This window comes from Natator depressus, chromosome 5 (genome assembly GCF_965152275.1).
Source record: "Natator depressus isolate rNatDep1 chromosome 5, rNatDep2.hap1, whole genome shotgun sequence".
NCBI lineage: Eukaryota > Metazoa > Chordata > Testudines > Cheloniidae > Natator > Natator depressus.
Genome location: NC_134238.1, coordinates 43,064,899 through 43,078,580, shown reverse-complemented (window position 1 = coordinate 43,078,580; position 13,682 = coordinate 43,064,899).

Genomic DNA, 13,682 nt, shown 5'->3' with positions numbered 1-13,682 from the left:
CTTCCTGGGGTACACCCAAAACCCCCTCCTGCCAGTTCCCATGTGCAGGCACTCACCACAGCTCCCTTCCCCCTACTTGTAGGAGCTCTTAAGGCTGTTGCTGAGTGAATACTGTGGGCAGAGCAGAGGGGACCCCGGCACAGGAGCTGGCCCCATAGCTGCGGTGAGGAGCAGTTATGCTGGCTGCCTGCTCAGGTTTGGTGTGGAAGCCCTCCATCATGACGGGGAAGGGGATGGCAGCAGGGCCAAAACTGAGTGACATTGTGACCTGATGCATGAGGGCCACAGTGCTACTCAGGTTTGGCCCCCCACAGCTCCTCTTTCACAATGGAGGGTCTGAGGGCAAACCTGAGTGGGCAGTGGGGCAGCCAACACTGCTTCTCCTCAACTTGGCACCCCTGCCAATGGTACGCACTGTGCGTAACATGCGTACAGCTGTGGGTACCACTGGTGACCAGCCTTACTACCACTGCCCCCATTTCTGTGCAGGGACCGAGCAGTTGCCGTGCCAGTACTGTGAGCTCTCCCTCCTGATCTCTGTAGGCACTAGCTTCCCAAAAGGGGAAAGGCAGTACAAAGTACACAGCGCCTTGGTGTGGCCAGAAGAACTGGCAGTCCTCCCACTACACCCTGGAGAGCTTTGGGAGGCATACTGCCTCTCTCAGGCACACTTTGTGCCATGGCCATTTGGGCTACCAAACAGCTATCGATGGTGAAATCTTTCAGCTACTACCTATCCTAGATTAGATTTGAACCAGTGGCCTAGAGGTAAAATGTCTTGTAGCCCATTAGTGGGGTATCTACAGCCATAATTCTCCCATGCTGACACTTCTTGTATATCTGAATGCAATAAAGGAAGAAATCACCATGGCTGGCAATTGTTTTCAATTCCTTATTAAACATGCACAAAGAGCTCTGCTCCAGTCTTTCCTTGCTGGTGAGTTTCTAACTCCCTGGCTGCACTGCCATTGAACCTTTGGAGATAGCACACATTCTCCTCTAGGTAAACTTTAGTCTGTCTTTCATTTAATTATTAATTTGGAATTGCTCATTGTAACCTGCCATATCCCTACTCTCGGTGAGGATTAGAATGATTGAGTCTCGGAACTTGTTTTAATCATGCATTTCAATACTGCTGAGACTTGCAGTCTGCCACGTTCCTTGCACCAGCCAGAGTCTTTCGACATGCTAACAAAATTGAAATGAGTGCCTTCATCTTAGACAAGGATAATTAATCTTCAAACACTGTTTATCTTTGTCCAAAATTCCTCAGAATTCAGAACCAAATTAATTTAAAGTCTAAATCTGCTTTAACTAGTAATTAGTTAATCAATGGGCTTGATGTGTAATTATATTCTTTGTTCACACTCCTTACAGGCTTGAATAGACCATATAATTCCTATGTTGCTTTCAGTCCCATGATTAGACCATGTGACATATACATGTTGTATATACTGTGAGGCAAATTTCTCCCTGAATTAATTTTCCTGATGTTGCTGGGCTTGTACACGAGGGATGAACATGGTCACTCATTTTTTTAACTTCTAAAATGATTTCTTGTGAGTATTTGTTGTTTTAGATTTTTACATTTCAGCTTAAGAATGTGCTGTGGGTTTTCAGCTTTAGACCTTTGCTCACTCCCCATCAATGACACAATCTAGAGCGAGTTTTTATTGCCTTTACTTTGACTGGACACATCTCTCACAATTAGGGGATCCTCTCTTTCTTGAATCCTTGCTGCCATTCAAAGGGTGAGGGGACAAGGTAAATTCAAGAACTGACATTCCTATTTGCTTCCAAACAGAAGAGCCAGGAAATCTTCGCCATGAAATATATACCCTTAGCTAGTATATATTATCATAGCTTCATTGAAATCAGTGGGTCTATGCTGATTTACATCAGCTAAGGATCATGCCCAATGTATTTATATGACCTTGGCGGGGCTCAGTACTGATGGTCGATACACCTCACCACTGGGATTGGGTAAACCAGTGCAGCTGATTAGTAACAAGCCTTCTTTGAGGTTCTGCAGGGGTGGGTTCACCCAGGAAGACTGCATTTACCAAGTTGCACCAGTGTTCATAGAATCATAGAAGATTAGGTTTGGAAGAGACTTCAGGAGGTCATCTAGTCCAATCCCCTACTCAAAACAGGACCAACACACACTAAATCATCCCAGCCAGGGCTTTGTCAAGATGGACCTTAAAAACCTCTAAGGATGGAGATTCCACCACCTCCCTAGGTAACCCATTCCAGAGCTTCACCTCCCTCCTAGTGAAATAACGTTTCCTAGTATCCAACCTAGACCTCCCCCACTTCAACTTGAGACCATTGCTCCTTGTTCTGTCATCTGCCACCACTGAGAACAGCCTAGATCCATCCTCTTTGGAACCCCCCTTCAGGTAGTTGAAGGCTGCTATCAAATCCCCCCTCACTCTTCTCTTCTGCATACTAAATAATCCCTGTTCCCTCAGCCTCTCCTCATAAGTCATGTGCTCCAGCCCCCTAATAATTTTCATTGCCCTCTGCTGGACTCCCACTAATTTGTCCACATCCTTTCTGTGGGGGGGGGGGCCCAAAACTGGATGCAATACTCCAGATGTGGCCTCAGCAGTGCCAAATAGAGGAGAAAATCACTTCCCTTGATCTGCTGGCAATGTTCCTACTAATGCAGCCCAATATGCCGTTAGCCTTCTTGGCAACAAGGGCACATTGGTGATTCATATCCAGCTTCTCATCCTCTGTAATCCCCAGGTCCTTTTCTGCAGAACTGCCACTTAGCCACTCGTTCCCCAGTCTGTAGTAGTGCATGGGATTCTTCTTTCCTAAGTGCAGGACTCTGTCGTCTCAGAGTTCCTTTGTCCTGCTCTGGGATGGTGAGCCCAGAGTCTTCAGTCATTCCTTTTTGCTGTACACCTTACCACTGCTACTGGAAGAGATTAAAACTATCAAACTAGCCCAGGCTAGATTACAGCAGTGAACCCTCCAGGCTAGATTACTGTCTCTTTGCCAGTGATTAGCCTGATTTAAAAGCTGGTGGAACAAATGTGTGGTGTTGTATCATGAAGAAACCCCCCGCAAATTATCATTCTGATAATCCATGAGAAAGAGAGTGCTCTGCAAACAAGACCCTTAACTGATCTCAGCTGTCAGGTCCTAGCGGAAGGGCAGCTTTTCAAACAGGTGGCCCAAGGCCATTCAGGCATTTACAGATCAAAACCATCATTTGAACTGCACTCAGTGCAAACAGAGGTTTTATGCTCACAGGGACTTGCTGCAGTATTTGCACACACTGATATACTTCCCCTAGAGACCTACCCACAAGCTCTGGTTGTTGTGAAGAAAGAGACAGAGTGGGGGGAAAAAGAAAGGAGAGAGAAAGGGTGGGTAAGGGGAGCCTTGGAGTCCCCCCAGACAGCCTGAAGTGGCAGGGGGAAGTGGAACCCTTCTCCACTCCTGCCTGGCAGCAATGGCAGGGGCTGGATCCTTCCTCCATGGTAAGCACCTATCTGTACCCAGAGCCCATTAGCATGAGATGCACTGAGGGAACCCTGGTTTAGATCCCTTCTCAGGATTTAGGGGTAGTGTCAATGAGCAGGCTTGAGGAGCACTTCAGCCTAATGGCATTAAAGGCTGTAAACAGAAGCAGAAGTGAGTAGATCCCAAGCCTTGATTCCATTCAGCTGAGCTGATGAAGCAGCAGGACTAGCCTTGGCATAATTTCAAATGCCGTTCAGCATCAAACTGAGAGACAATTATAGCTAAAATTGTAAGAGGAAATCTATGGATCACTTGTTCTCAGAATTTGCATTCTAGATGTGCTCCCCACAGGCTGATAGGAGGCTCCTTCTGGGCAAGAACATGCTTAAAAGTTCTCCAGCAGAAGCAAATGATGAAACTTATCAATGCCACTGTCAACCAGCATCTGTCCTTCCTTCCAGGAAGCATTATCTTTTAAGATCATTGCCCTTAAAAAGGTTTCCTAGGGTTAGGTTTATAATGGGAAATGTCAGAGCATGCTATGAATATAGAAAGCAATTACTCCGATCATTTTAATCCATACAGCTAGGGAGCTCTGCACCCTCCCTCCCCCCCGTGACCCCTTTCCTGATCACTGCTATTATCTCAGTTTTCTTATAATTGATATTCAGGTTCATAGAAATCCCTGTCTTCTGCATTAAATTCCCTAGCTCATAAATGCTGCCATGTATGACTAGCCTAGTCTCCTCCACTTGCTCCTCCTTGGTGACACCTATAGGAATCCCAGTCCTCCATACCAGCTCCTAGAGAAGTCGGTACCAATCATCCTTGCGAGCAGCATCCCAGTCTCATTCCTACTGAAGCAAGTTTCACAGCAGAACTCCCACATCCACATCCTTTCTGTGTGTGTGGGCACACAGATATGCCCTCTCCTTGCTGCTGCCTTTCTCACAGAAATGTCTGGACTGAGTCATTCTGGCTCCTTTGTAGCAATTCTGGCCTGTCTTGTTTTTCAGTGAGCCTAGCACCTCATTATTGATAGTGACCTATTGATGTTCAGCCAATATCTACTATGCTAAGGATTGATCCAAAGCTCACAGATACCACTGGGAAAAACTTTCACCACTGGGGTTGGGTTCAGGTCACTATTCTTTTACATTCCCCGCCCCACTGAAACCTTTAACATAGATAAACCCATAGATTAAGAAAAAGAAACAAACTCAACAATATCAGTTTCCTGCAATAAGTATCCATTGGAGTTAGCAATATCCAACGGCCAGTGAGCTGTCTTAACTGCACATATTTGCTCAACAACTCATAGTGTGGTTTTCTCTTTTCTTAGGCAAAGGATACCATGACATTTCCTGCTGCTCAGTTACATCATGTCACCCAAGGCAGTGCGAGTCTGATCTCGGAGCGCAACTGACTTCACATGTGGTTCTTCTGGCTTCTATTTAGGTTATCTTCAAAATATAAATAGTTTAGTTAAAATAGTTAAGTCACAGTCATCTTAATTACAGCAAGTAATCAAAGAACACTGATTCCTGGAAGTGATAATCTCTCACCTCATCAGTTTCCACCTCCAGAGTGGCATGGTTTTGTATAGGGGCCAGGCTTATATTAATTTGTTTTTACTGGGCACCTCAGACTTTGCCTGATACTGCTGATCATATGTTTGTTACATGCATACTTGACAGAGATGGGAGAGTGCCACAGATCCTTTAGTACTGCAGTGAGTATGGTAGAGTCCACCTCTGGCTATCATCTATTGCACAGATCCTGAAGAAGAGCTCTTTGTCTCTTTCGCCAACAGAAGCTGGTCCAATAAAACATATTACCCCACCCACCTTGTCTCTCTGAAGTGCTTTACAGACAGACAAGAAGGGATGTTCCCGATCCTGCACTCACATTTAAAGATGGAAAGCTAAGTGGAAGTTTATAAGGATTTTTCTTTGTTTTGCTTCAGATGGATTTGCACCTCATGAATGAACCCACAGTTTCAAATTAAAACACCCACAAAACTGAGTTCATCAAAATCATGCAAAACCCTGAATTTTGTGTGGTTTGACACAACACCCTAAGTTTCTACAGTTCAGGAACCTTTTGACTAGGAGTCAAGAGCTCCTGTCCCAAGACCTGCCCACAATGCCAAACATGCTGGAAGTTTCTTCTAAATGGTTAGTACTGAAATAGTTATCAATAGTAATATTTAAAATAATGACCCTTAAGTTTCACAGTTAGTAACCCATTTTGAGGAAAGGGGGTTGTTCCTACCTTTCTTACACCTATAATTTGGGCTGGCTGCCTGAAGCCTTAGAATGGCAGCACTGTATCAGTTCACATTTGGATGGAGATCTTTGTGAAAAGAAGAACTGGAAACTCATTTTTTCTTAAAAAAAAGTTTGAATTCTGCAGAAGAGATGAAGTATTGCTGAGCCCAAGCATTCAAAAATCACGAGTCAGGCTTCCCCTGCAAAAATTCGTGAGATTGGCTTAAAAATAGTGAGATTTAAAAAATAATACATTTGGGGTTCTTTTTGTTTCATTTCCACTTTTTGAGCATTTATAGGTCACATTTTTCAAGCTTCTTCCCCCCCACCAAACATGAGGGGATGAAACTTACATCATTAAAAAATGAAAGCTGAGATTCTTTATCTCCTTAATCACTTGACTCCAGGAGCTGGAGCTTTAAGAAAAACACAAAACATCACAAAACTTGCAATAACATTGCAAGAATTGGTACTGCTGGAAATGGAGCTACCATGGAAGTGTTAATGTGTTGTCCACCTCATACTTGGCTCCACCTGAGATTTATTTTTATAATAAAGCTCCAAAGTACATCTGTTAATAATATTTTAAAAAGACCAATTTTGAAATATCAAAGTGCTTTCCATTTTGTAGGATTTGAAATTAAAATTTTGTCACTTTTAACATTGAAAGCTTTATCAAAAATGACACTGAAACCTTTATTGAAAGGGTTATTGACATTTTTTGCTGACTGGAAACCACATGTTTTTGGTTATAAAAACCCAGTTTGATAGCAATTTCAATAATGGCTTTGATAATGTTTTTGCTAATTCAGATGAAAATTTTGAACAAAGGTTTCATGAAAATGTTTCCACAAGCCAAACAACTCTGAAAAAAATCAACATATTTGGATGAAGTGGTTTTTGTTTTTATTTGTAATAAAAGGGCACATTTTGATGAAAAACACTTTTGGTTCAAAAAACGTTGGCCAATTTCAGATCTGATGGGTTTCATTGTAAACACTTTGCATGTCCAGTGGTCCTTGCACCAATCTCATATAGTTTATGGTTTGCAAGCATAATAGCCAATGTTCACCTTAATCCCTTCCCAACAGATCATAGAATAATGGATGATGATCTTTATTTCCCACCTGCCCTGTAACACCAGGCACTCTGACACTGGAATAAAGTGAACATGTAAGATTCAGTGCATTGTTTAGTTTCCAAAGGTTTAGGAAGGGGGCATGGGAGGAAAGAGTTGACAAAACATTATATTGTTTATGATGGACTATTCTTTGTGTAAGAGACTGAACATGAGAGAATGCGACAGCTTTAAGGAGCTGAACCAGCTCACACCAAAATCAATGGGAGTTTTTCAGTATCTTAGTGGCAGCAGAATCAGGCTCCATGTATCAGGATTTGTGGATGGCACATGCAAATGAATCCTGATTGCTCACTGCTGTTCTACAAGCTGCCTGTTTCCTTTGTGCCACTCTGTATGACTGTAATTAGCAATCAGTTGGTTTCAAAGAATTATTTGGAGTTCCCCAGTTGTTTATTCCAAATATCTCATAAGAACAGACTTTCTTATAAGATTTCCATTGTTTTCTGGTTTCAGCCAACCTGACTGCACTGTGAGAACAAGCTTTCTTGCAATACCTTCATACTTTCTTTTCCTGTCCCAGTTGAAAACAGGAAGCGCACAGCACAAATTGTATACAAGTATTTTAAGACAAGTATTTGTATCTCAAAACACTGCTGCTTTTGATCACATTGCCCCAAGCATGACCAAAGCACTCCCCGAATCACGCCACTCCCCCAAGAATTGCAGCCACATCTCCAGCATTCACTGGCTCCCCATTCATTTCAAACTTATCTTCCCCATTTTTAAAACCCTCCTTGGACTTGCTCCTGGTGTGTGTCAGGACAACTGGCTTCCTCTCTGTACTGTCACATAATCTCCCCACTGCTGATGGAAGATCCTTCTCTGCTGCCCCTGCCATCTGGAACAGCCTTTCTGTAGCTCTGTTTTTATCAGGTCTCCATCTGCTCTCAAATCTCATATGGAAACGTATCTCTCCCCCCACCCCCTTGTACCTCTTCATTTCTCTTTTTGCTGCTGTCACTTTTTATTTTAAACTCTAGGGACACAGTTTGTAGGAAAGATGTTAGAATAAAGTTGTATTGAACAGTATAGCTGCAACCTATTGCTCATAGAAGAAGGCATATATTGGGAAACATGCATAAAATGATTGATTTCATTTTAAAAACGACTAAGTACAAAAGATTCATATTTTAAGAGCACCCCAGGGAGCACGTTCATTGAGGATTATTGCATTTCTTGCATGGCTGAAATCCCTTAGCCTTCAAGCCTTATACTTCTCTTTGTGCCTGAGGCATGCAGTGATCCCCCTAGAAATGCAGCGCTCCTGGAGTGGTCTTATTGCTTAATTATAAAGACATTCTTTGGAAACTGTATTTCTTTTCCCTGCAAGTTCAACCTCATCATAGGGCCGAATTTGCAGATAGAGACAAGTACATTATAATGGTAATGACTGATAGCTGAAGTTTTCTCGGGTTCAGATTGTTCCTTAATTTAGGCCATTTTTCATCATCTAGTGGTGTCTGATAATGATGTCATTTCCATTGCTTGAATTTTGAGGCCAGAGCCACATATCATGAAGTTAAAATGACAGTTTATAGGGCAGCTAAATTGTGTCGTTATCAGGTTAAGCCAGTTTTCGCTTTGCTCTGGGGACAAAATAGCAATTGGACTCTTCTAAAACTCATCAAACAAGAAGAGGATGCCAGGAATCCAAAGTTGCACGAGAGCTAAGATGAAAAAAGAAGCTGTTTTTGTTCGAAGCTGTGATGGCCATCAGATAAAAATGACAGAGTTGTGCCTGACAGAAAATAAGTCACATTGCTGATCACTGGATAACATTGATGTAGTATTCCACAATCATTTAACTGAGATTTCATGGCAAGATTAACAGTGAAGATTTTAAAACACACATGAAGAAGAGCTTTCTTCTAAAACCCAGCTGTCAGGCTATCCTTGTCTGGCTCTTGTGCTGATTGATTATGATTGGGCTTGAACTAAAATATGACCCCTAGATACAAAAGAAAATTGTGTACATTTAAAGGCGAACTAACGAGCTGTTGTAACTTTTGTAAATATTTTTTTTAAATGGTTTACAATCCCAAATTGTTAAATATATATGTAAACATATCTGTACACACACACAGACCCCATTCAAAACCCAACTCTGTGATATTCCATGATATTTACTTTAATGCAGTATATTTAGAATTCATATTGCAATGAGTTATTTATGACAGGGCTGTAAATGGCATAGGTGCCGACTCAGTCAGTGCTTGGAGACTGGGGCACCCATGGGAAAAAAATAGTGGGTGCTCAGGACTCACCGGCTGCCCCACTGATCAGCTTCTCTCCTGCCCCGCTAGCGTCTCCTTCCTGCTGGTGATCAGCTGTTCAGCGGTATGCAGGAGGAGCTATGGGGGAGGGGAAGAGCGGGGGCAGGAACAGGTGGAGTGAGGGTGGAGCATGCTTGAGGCAGGAGGTGGACTGGGACTGGAAGAGGTGGGGCGGGGAGGAAGCAGGGACAGGAAGAGGTGGGATGGGGCGGAGAGGGGGTGTGAAGAGGCGGGGCAGGGGTGGGGCCTTGGGGAAGGGGTGGAGTGGGGGTGGGGCCTGTGGGGGAGTGGAGCAGGGGTTGAGCACCCCTGGGGAAATGAGAAAGTCAGCGCTTCTGGTAAATGGGACATGGTTTTTGAGTAAAATCAGACCATTTTAATTTTAAAAAGTTCAGACTTCCAGCCCTCCCTAATACATGACAATGCTCTGGGGCTGGCCATACCATTTTTAGATTAGCGGCCAGCTGTCTATCTGAGATGGGGAATTTCTGAAAATACTTGTAATAAATTTTAAATGAGACTGGTTGTGCTTGAGCCCCTTCGGTGTTTACTTGCCCCCAGAAAACTCCTTGTCCCCAGCAAGCCAAATGTTTTCCAAGACTCAGTTAGACTTTCATGTGAAACTGAACTCTCACAAATCCTCCCAAACATACCAGCCGCATTCACATAAATCTTTAGCTCTTATTTTGCAAAATGTGTAAAGTAGGCAACTCAGTTTGTAAATAATCAGTCAGTGAATTAATGTGTGCCCCATATATCGTTTGGTTTTAAATCTACCCTAAAAGTAAACCAGTTATTGTGTACACAGTGCTTAGCATAAACTCAAGCTATACTAACTAATTTTAGTATTACTGGATGTGTCCTATGTCCATACGTTGAGGCAGGACCAACACTAATTTCATGGTACCTTTTGGCAAAGCTTCAGAAGAGAGGTCAAGAATAACACAAAGATTAAGAGAAACAACATCTCACTCAGAAGATTTCTCAATTTTCAATAGGCCCTCCTTAAAGTTTTCATAAACTAGGCTATGAAGCAAGGACCTTTGGATTTTAGCCCCTCAAATACCTAACTAGCTGCCCATACTACCTAGGAGGTAGAAGCAGTACTGTCTTTAAGTTCTTTGTGCGGCTAAAATCATTGTACAGCTAATAAGAGTTCTCAAGAAACTAGATGATGTGAGCTCTGACTGGCATATGGGGTCTGCTTTGTGCTGTTCTGCTGGAGCAGCTGCATAGCTCTGGCCACTGCAGGTTTCCCTCTGATTTAGGGAATCCTCATGTGGCATAGAACTGCTGTAGCAGCTCCTCCACCACCCCTGCTTTGGCCACTGGGATTTGGAAGGTGGCTAGTGAATCCTGGCATGCCAGGATCCTCTGATGCTAGAACAGTCCTTGGGAGCTATTAGCACTCAGTGTAAGGTAGAGCCACCATCACTAGGTGACCAAAACTATGATTCCCTTTTCAGAATGGGGTAATCAAGGCACAGAGTGTATGTGACTTACCAAAGTTAGTTACTCTCCTTGTGGAAGAGCAGGGAACAGAGTCCTAATCCATGACAGCAGGTTTTCTGCCACCATTTTCACACTGAGTAGTACCTTACTCCTCAAGTAATCCCACTGAGTAAAGTTGAGTAAGGATGGCAGAATCAGGCTTTGAGTCAGGCAGTACGTTGTTCACTAGACCCTGGTGCCTCGCCTATAACTTGCTCCAAATCTCTGTACTAGAGCTGGTCAACTGTTGTTTTTTTTTTAATGAAAAATGGCTGGTTGACAGAACACCATTTTGCAAGAAAATTTCAGTTTTTGTTGAAACTTTGTGTATGTGTGGAAAAAATCCCACTTGTAGTTTTTTCCTCCCATTTCCAATGGTAAAATATGGAAAAAGTAAGAGAAAATGGAAAAGAAACCAAAAGTTTCTCCATTTAGGTTTTTCCACTGATGAAAGGGGAAAGGACATGAAAGTGGGTTCATTCCTTTCACTTTCTCACTTTTAAACTCTTTGTTTCTCATTTTCCTGTGGAAGAAAAGGAAAAATAAGTAGAGAGCAAATGGGTTTTTTCCCCTTCAAAATGATTTAAAAAATTGTTCAGAAAATTTTGGTCACAGAACAAAAATTTTCATGAAAAATTTCACAGGAAATAAAAACATTTTAATTTTTTTCAAAATTTACTTACCTTTTCCCCCACTATCTCTACCCTTTACTTATACAGGGTAACAGTCAAACTGGACTAATGCTAATGATAAAATGTTTTGTGATCTACAGATGAACAAACACTATGTAAGTAGTATTACATTGTTATTAGCCAGAGCGTTTGGATGGGGTAAAGACCTTACTGTGGAGTTCTAATGCATCACGTAAGTAAACCCATTTGCTTCAATGACACTATTTGTGTGTGGGACAAGAGTAAATGGGACATGAATAAAGATTGCACAATCTAGTCCTAGATGACTGGATTTTGTGAATTACGTGCTAGATAAATACATTGTGGTCACTCAACCAACTCAGCCACTCAGTCAACCTTAATTGGTCTTTGAAATTATGTTTTTTGGTTTTGAAATTATTTCTAAGAGTCTGACTTGGCAAAATTAAGTAATATTCAGTCACATACTATAAAATGACAGGTTTCAGAGTAGCAGACGTGTTAGTCTGTATTCGCAAAAAGAAAAGGAGTACTTGTGGCACCTTAGAGACTAACAAATTTCTTTGAGCATAAGCTTTCGTGAAGTGAGCTGTAGCTCACGAAAGCTTATGCTCAAATAAATTTGTTAGTCTCTAAGGTGCCACATAGTATAAAATGGAAAGTTATGTCTTTTTAGCCGAAAAAGTTGAAGATATTTCAACATTGTGCCTACAATATGGGAACACAAATATGAAAGATAATGGCCAGTATAGTTTTTTATAACAGTATCCTTGGGTTACTTTGGAATATTTTTAAAGGTGTTATAATAACAAGGGTAATTGTCATGGTATTTTAATGGCTTTGTGAGTCACAACAGAACAGATTCATATCCAAGTGTATTATAACAGAGAGTCTGATAACAAGGGCAAAATGCATGAATGTCATACTCAAAATGTCATCTCAGTCAGAGACAAGACTGATGAGGAAAATTATTAGGCACAGTGATTTGTTTTATTTATTTATCTCCCCCCCACCCCGAATAGGTACTTTTTATGATCTCCTTAGAACATTAAACGACCAAAGTTCTAGAGAGAGTATGACACAGATCGAAAGTGCATAATATTGTCTTTATTTGTATCCGTTCTCTTCCACCTTGGTATATAGAACATTAGGGTTGGGTTTTTTTTTTAAAATAACGGACACCAAAAAACTTTATTAATTCAAATGAAACATTGGTGTTATTTTGGTATAAAGGGCAGGTCTTAATTCTATTTGACAAATGTCCACATTACAAAAATGTCACCACACTTGGTACTAATTGGAATCCTTGTTAATAATGTGAGCATAGAGACAAATAACTGTAGCTGGTCTAAAAGAAAATGCTGATTTGATGGAATCAAAACATTCTGCAGGATCTCCTGACTCCTAATCAAATGTCCTATTCACTGGACTATATTAGAAGTGCAAATGTTGAGTAGTCTTTATGTTCATTGAATCTCTAGACTTCTTGCTGAGGAGATTTACATTTAGGCCACCACTTTTTGACAATTCTGATTGATCCTTTTGATGCTGACACCTGCCTCAGTCCCCCAACTCATTTCACATAAGCTGTCATCAGGCACCAGATAACAAATTTCAGGCACTACCAATCTGAGTGGAATGTAACCCAATGATGTAAATATGAAAGTTTCCTGTATTCCAATGAATCCTCTGTGCTCCCTAAATCCCACGTAATTGCTTTTGAGGATTTAATGTGTTTAAAAATACCATTTTTCAGGGCAATGGGACTTGTGCTGCTCAGACAGGCAGGCACTTTTGAAAATCCCATGCAATATATAAATAGAAAATTATTAGGTATGGAAGGGGAGAGGCCTATCTTAATGCAGCTGACTTAATTGTACTGCCACATATGCACTACTCTTAGGCAAATACTCCCAGTTTTAAACATTTTCTAAATTGTATTTATATAGGATCCAGAGGATACAATTCACTGTATCATCTCAACATACTCCTCTGGTGATTTTTTCTCTTCTTCATTTGAAAAAGCTTATTAACAAAAATAAAGGGCATTAACACACACACACACACACACACACACACACTACACTTCCTCATGGAAAATGCAAAACAAAACAAAAAGCCCACACAAACCAAGAGAAACGAGAATAGTTCAGTTTTGCCACGACATTAAACCTGCTCCATTTTGCAAGGGGGTGTCTGTTACAAAATGGTGGATAATTTCAAATGCTTTATGTAGCACATGAAATTTAAAATCCTATCAACTTCAAAGGGAAGTTAGAGGGAGCTTTGGGCATCCAAGGAATGCAGACTAAGGGCTTGTTTTCACTACCGCACTAAATTGCTGCCTCCGTGATTGATGCAGCGACATCGATTTAGC